Genomic DNA, 6,340 nt, shown 5'->3' with positions numbered 1-6,340 from the left:
CACGGGCACACAGAACATATTATATGCATCCTAATGATATTAAATTAAGATTACATTAACTAATACTGGAACACTATTATCCAGGCGGCAGTGGCAATTTTTCATATCTAAACTACTTGTGCTTTATCCTTTGTTCAGGCCAGGTCTAGGGATTTCCATTAGAAAAGCTCAGTTTTTTCTCCCCCACTTTTTATAAATGAAGCCCTACCATGTTCATATTTATTGTCCTCGAGGATCTTTTATTGCTTTGGGTTCAACAAACAAGCACAAAGGCTGTAAAAAGAACCGTCAAATTCCAGATGTGTAGATTCATTGTTCACAGGATAGAACATTCTCTACTTTCTATCTGTTCTACTCTATGCCTTTCACTGGCATGGCAATGTGGTACAGAGAAAAGAACAATGTCTCTGAAGTCAGAGGTGGTGTTGCTGTTCAGTCATTTCTCAGTCATGTGCAACTCCCTGTGACGCCACTTGGGGATTTTCATGGCAAAGACACTGGAGTGGTTTGCTATTTCCTTCTCCAGCTCATTTTACAGAGGAGAAAACTGAGGCAAACAGGGTTAAGTGACTTGTCCAGGGACACACAGCTAGTAAGTGTCTGAGGACAGATTTGAACTCAGGTCCTCCTGACTCCAAGCCTGGCGCTCTATTCGTTGCATCACATAGTTAGAGGGATAGGGCTCAAAACCTTCCTTTAATGATTACCATCTGTGTGACACTGGGCCTCAGTTTCTCCATCTATAATTGGAATTCCTACAACCATAAGGAATTGACTAAATGGTCTCTGAAGTCTCCTCTAGATCTATGATCCAAAGTTTCTAAACATTATGTCTGAAGCAAGAGGTTTTACAAGCTCAAGGCTCACACTACATGTAGACTATATAGGAACAATGAGCAAAGGCCCAGGTTAGTAACTGAATTTTAAGAAACCAGAAATCTTTCTTAGCAACTAAGTCATTTCAACTGTTATAAATACACAAATTAAAAATAAAGGACATATGAAGAGACATGCTATCTGTATCCAGATAAAGAACTGATAAATAGAAGTACATATGGAATAATTTTACATACATATGTACACACACATACATACACATATATATACATATATATACACATATATATACATATATGTGTATATATACATATATACGTACATATATGTGTGTGTGTGTATATATATATACACATATTTGTGTTTAATGGCCATCTTTAGGGCAAGGAGGGGGAATGGAAGAAAAAAAGGGGAAAAAAAGAAATTCACACAATAACTTTATTATATTTTTAAAAGGAATAGCAAATTGTACATAACAGATTTACAGTTTCATATGCAATTACCTTTTTATTATACTGTGTTATAGAAATGCTTGTTTTATTCCATAAATTAAAAATAAAATAAATTTAATTAAAAAAGAAGAAACTGGAAATTCTGATATCCCTATACCCTGGGGAGCACAAGTGAGGTGGGAGAGTGAGGCTGCTTTCTGGAACCAAAGAATTACAGATTTAGAGCTAGAATGAACCTTAGAGGTCATCAGGTGTCCACTTTACAATTGAGGAAACTGAGATACAGAGAGGTTAAATGATGCATTCTAATATAAGCTCCTTTTGCTTAGGGCTTATATCATTCTTTGTGCTTTTATTCTTAGCGAGTAGCAAACAGTAGGGGCTTAATAAACAGTGTCCCAAAGATTTTGGTGCAGTTTTAAGCTATTAAAGCTTAATACTAATCGGACTATTTGGAGGAGTCAAGTAGGAAGTAAGTCAGAGAAACAGGGATAACAGGGATAGAGTTACCACGATTAACAAGCTCTTAATCTATTAACACTTAAAAAGACACTTAGACTTTTGGGACACCTTGTACATGTTGATTGATTAATTGGCCAGCATTACAAACAATAAGTATCTAAGACAGGCTAGTTCATCTTAACTCTAAGCCCAGCACCCTATCTTCTGTGCCACTCAGCTGCCTCATAGCATTACCTCTCATGAATGTGGAGGCTACCAACCATCTCAAGGACTCCTCCATATCTCCTGACCTGGTGTCTATGGCTATTCTGTCCCAACTCACTACAACAACATTGCATTCCTCCATTATCACTTAATTGCAAAGGTCCTGTCACTACTTCTATACATCTCTAATTTTCCATCAATGAACTTTTCCTTCTGGATTTTCTCTCTTCTCTTCCTTTGGTGAAACCAAATCTTTCCTGATTCCTGTTTTGCCACTTCTAAATCTCCTTTGCCAGACCATCATCAATTGGGGGTGAGGAACCTGCAACCTTGAGGCCACATGTGGCTTTCTAGGTCCTTGAGTGCAGCCTCTTGCCCAAGTCCAAGTTTTACAGAACACATCTTTTTATTAAGGGAATTTGTTCTGTGAAGTTAGGACCTACTCTAATGCTTTATTTTAAGCCCTTTTCTTTTTCTATACTTTCTCCCTTGGTCTTTTCATCCCTTCCCATGGATCCAATATAAGGACGAGTCCCCAAATCTTTATATACATCTCCAGCATACATCTCCTCTCAATACAACTTTAATTCAGAATCTTATCACCTGGACCTCCTAATTGGTCTTCCTACTTCTAATCTTTCTCTCTCTGATCCATTTATAATCTTTCTAAGAGTCAAATAGTAACACCTCACTTCTCTGATTAAAAAAAAAATATTTCTATTTATCTAAGATAAAATACAAACACCTTAGTTTGGTGTTTACATCACTCTACACTCTACCTTTCTAGCTTTATTTCATATTTTTGTTCATATTTACCCTCTCTACAATCTAGTTAACTAGATATGGTCCTTGTCATCCTCTATCTCTATTCGTATCCATACTCCATGTTCCATGCCTGGAATCTATTCTTTCCTTATCTTTGCCTTTCAAAATCCTTCCACGCCCAGCTCACATGTCTATTCTTCCAAGAAACCTCCCCCCCACCCCCCACCGCCCTGATCCACAAGTTGATAATGCTTTGTACTTTCTCAAATTACTATTTACTTATCAGGGTAGATATTTTATCTACCCTGAAGAACACTGTCTCCTTGGAGCAGGAATTGTCTTGTTTTTGTCTTTTGAGTCCAAGATACCTTTCATACATTCATCTTTCTAGCATTTCAAAGGATCTTTAATCTCATCAATTCATATATTTTTTCCCAGTCTTGCACATAGGAATCTTGCCTGTTCAGCATGCATGTCCTCCTGTAATTTCACCACAGGGAAAGTACTCAGTGTGCTAGGGGGCTTCCTCATAATTTCTTGACATGGCTTTTGCTCTGTGTGTGTGTGTGTGTGTGTGTGTGATACATTTTATACTGCTTCTCCTTTGTAATTCCTTGTTTGGAGAGCTCCTATAGTTTATGAGAGTTGATCTTCCCTCTTCATTCTTCTGGTTTCCCACCAGATCTTTTGAAGAGTGGAATCAGAGGGCAGAGAGGAAAGATTTAGAACTGAAAAATAAAAAGAATGATATGAATCCTTAAGCTTGGCAGCTCAGCAGATCTCTTTGAAGAGAGTAAGTGGACTGCTTGTAGGAGCTATACAGGAGTAAATTAGATGACCTCTGGGTCCATAGAGAGAGATTACTGGAACAGGGTTATCATATCTGGTGAAAGACCCCTTATCTCTCTCAGAAGTCCAGGAGTGGGGAGGGGGATGCTGTGAAACCCAAGAAAGATAGTCCAGTTTAAGAAGAAACACAGTGCTGAATTGCACTTAGCAGATATTCAAGGGTAGATCTGGATAACTCTTGACCCTGATTTCTCCAATGGATTGTTTACGAGCCAGAAGGGGTATAGTGAAATAGTATACATCTATCCACCTTCTATTAGTGTGAACTTGGTGGAAGGCAAAAGAAGAAGGTGCGGATAAATGATAGCACTCTTCTGCCAAAGTTTGTGGGGGGCTGGAGAAGGAAGGAGGAGCATTATTTCCTTTGGGAAGAGTAAATATGTAAACTCATCTCTTTATAAATCAGGCCCTGCAGCTGGCATAGAGATGCTGACCCTCTTACTCGAGTAGTGAGCAGCTGCTTGGGGAGTCCCACTTCTGTTTTGCTATCTTTCTATTTTATATAATTAAATGTATTTTAAATTATAATGTGAGTGTGTTTCCTTGTGGTCAAGAAAAGGAAGAAATGGGCTCAGAATTTGAATGGGAAATAATACAGAAGCTAAATTTAAATTATATATGTATATGTGTGTATGTATATATGTGTGTATATATATATATATATATACACACATATATATGTATCTGTGTGTATATATACATATACACACATATGATTTGGAGATTTTCCTGGATCAAATTCTAGGTGGGGAAAAATATAAGCCAGTTATTTCAAACTTATGAGAGTTTTTTTTTTTTTTTTGTGAATGATTCTTTCATATTAAAAAAAAAAAAAAACCTAGGCTGAGTCTAGAGGAGCCTAGACCAAGGTAAGGGGCACATGTTTATTGTGGTTAAGATAAATAGCCTAAACTCTTGGCAGTCACCGTGCAGATCCTTTACCTGTGGAGGGTGCTTGACCACCCCTCATCCCAAACAGGTAGAGTGCATACTCTGCTCTCCCTACCTATTTTTACACATGAAGATTAAAAACCCTCATTTCACTTGTAATAGATAGCAGTCAACTCTTGACCATTACTACCCTCTCCATAGTTATTTTAAATGATCATAAACTTCAATTATTTGGATAATGTAGTATTCTAAAAATCATATATACTATCATCAGAAGAATATTAATGTTAAAAAAAAGATTGACCTTTATTTTAAGAAAAGACTTGAGTCCTTTAAAAATATGTCAATTTCCGTAGGCAGGCAATGCAGACTTTTCTCACGTTGAGTTCTGTATTAGCAAAGTAATAATCACAATATAGACGAAAATTGTCAAAATGCCTATGCGTTTCTGTATCACAAAATATAAGAGATTCTCCACATAGAAGATAGAAGAAGTAAACCACTTGTTTAGACACCAGAGGACCAAATCCCATAACCAATAAGCCCAATCCATCACAGTAGCAAAGAATTCAATACACAAGATCACAGCAGAGAACCACTCCATTCCATAATCGTCCGCCCCCTGCTGGGGCCTTGCTACCAACAAACACTCACAGCACAGCTAGCTCATCTGCGTCGCTCTCTCCCCAGCTCTAACTGCTCTCTCTCAGCATTTCCTGTGACACACTTTCCTTTTCCTGTCAGGAAGCTCCTCCCACCACACATGACTTAGACTTCCTATGATGTAAGTGGGTCACATGGCCTGTTAATGGTTGGGAAAGATCTTCAAATATAAATTGTCATTACAAGTTCTCAGCTCAATGCTTTATCCGTTTGCAGTGTCTACCCAAGATTTATATGTACTGAGCTTCAAGTTCGATATCAACATCACTGACTGGCCATTAGGTCTCTTTCATTCCCTTTGTTTTTCTTGCATAGGTATGCAAAATTATATAGAATAACTGTATGTATATCTCATTTAGGAGTCTCTGTAGAATTATGGGGCTTGATACAATCAACATAATGTCATTTGTAAACAGCAACTTCTGAAGAAACTCATTGCCATTGGGACATTTTTCTTCAACTTAGACTTTGTGCTGGATCACCTTCATGCCTGTGATGGACACCATTAGAGGTCATATGTCTCCCTGTTTTATGCCTGGTTGATATTAATGATCAGCGGGTCATGGAACAAGATTGTCTCTCTTTTTTAATATTTCTCATGGTTGATTGTATAATTCTGACCTGTGGATTAGAGAATGCTTGTTAGAATAGAATTGCTTTTAAAGATCTTATAGTCTCTACACCTTTCAGTCAATCATGTGAAAGTAAAGGTGTGATTTAACGTGAAATGTCACTTATATATAACCTTACTAAGGAGGCTGTACAGAATCCTTAAATCAATACATCATAAATACTTTCTTTTTTCATTTTAAAGGTTTTCACTTTGCATCATCTTTTAAAAAAATTCTAATTTTATGCATGTTATAACGTGCATAATGTATTATGACAGTACTTGTTTATGATCCTCCATTTCAACTGAACAAAAGGAAAACATCAAAAAAAAACAAACATGCATAGTCCAGCAAAACTCCTACAATGACCATATCTATTATGAATTTTAACTCCATCAACTCTCTGGCAAGACATGGATGGTGTGATTCATCTTTGGGCCTCCAGACTTCTAAGGGCTTTCAAAGTCGGTTTCCTCCATAATGTTTTCTTCGTTGTATAAATTGTTCCACTTCTGCTTACTTCAGCCTGCATTACATCATAGAGCTCTTCCAAATTTCCTCTGAAACTGTCCTCTTTAACATTTCTTGTATCACCTTATTACATTA

The sequence above is a fragment of the Trichosurus vulpecula genome, chromosome 4 (genome assembly GCF_011100635.1).
Source record: "Trichosurus vulpecula isolate mTriVul1 chromosome 4, mTriVul1.pri, whole genome shotgun sequence".
NCBI classification, from domain to species: Eukaryota; Metazoa; Chordata; class Mammalia; order Diprotodontia; family Phalangeridae; genus Trichosurus; species Trichosurus vulpecula.
This window is presented reverse-complemented; position numbering follows the sequence as displayed.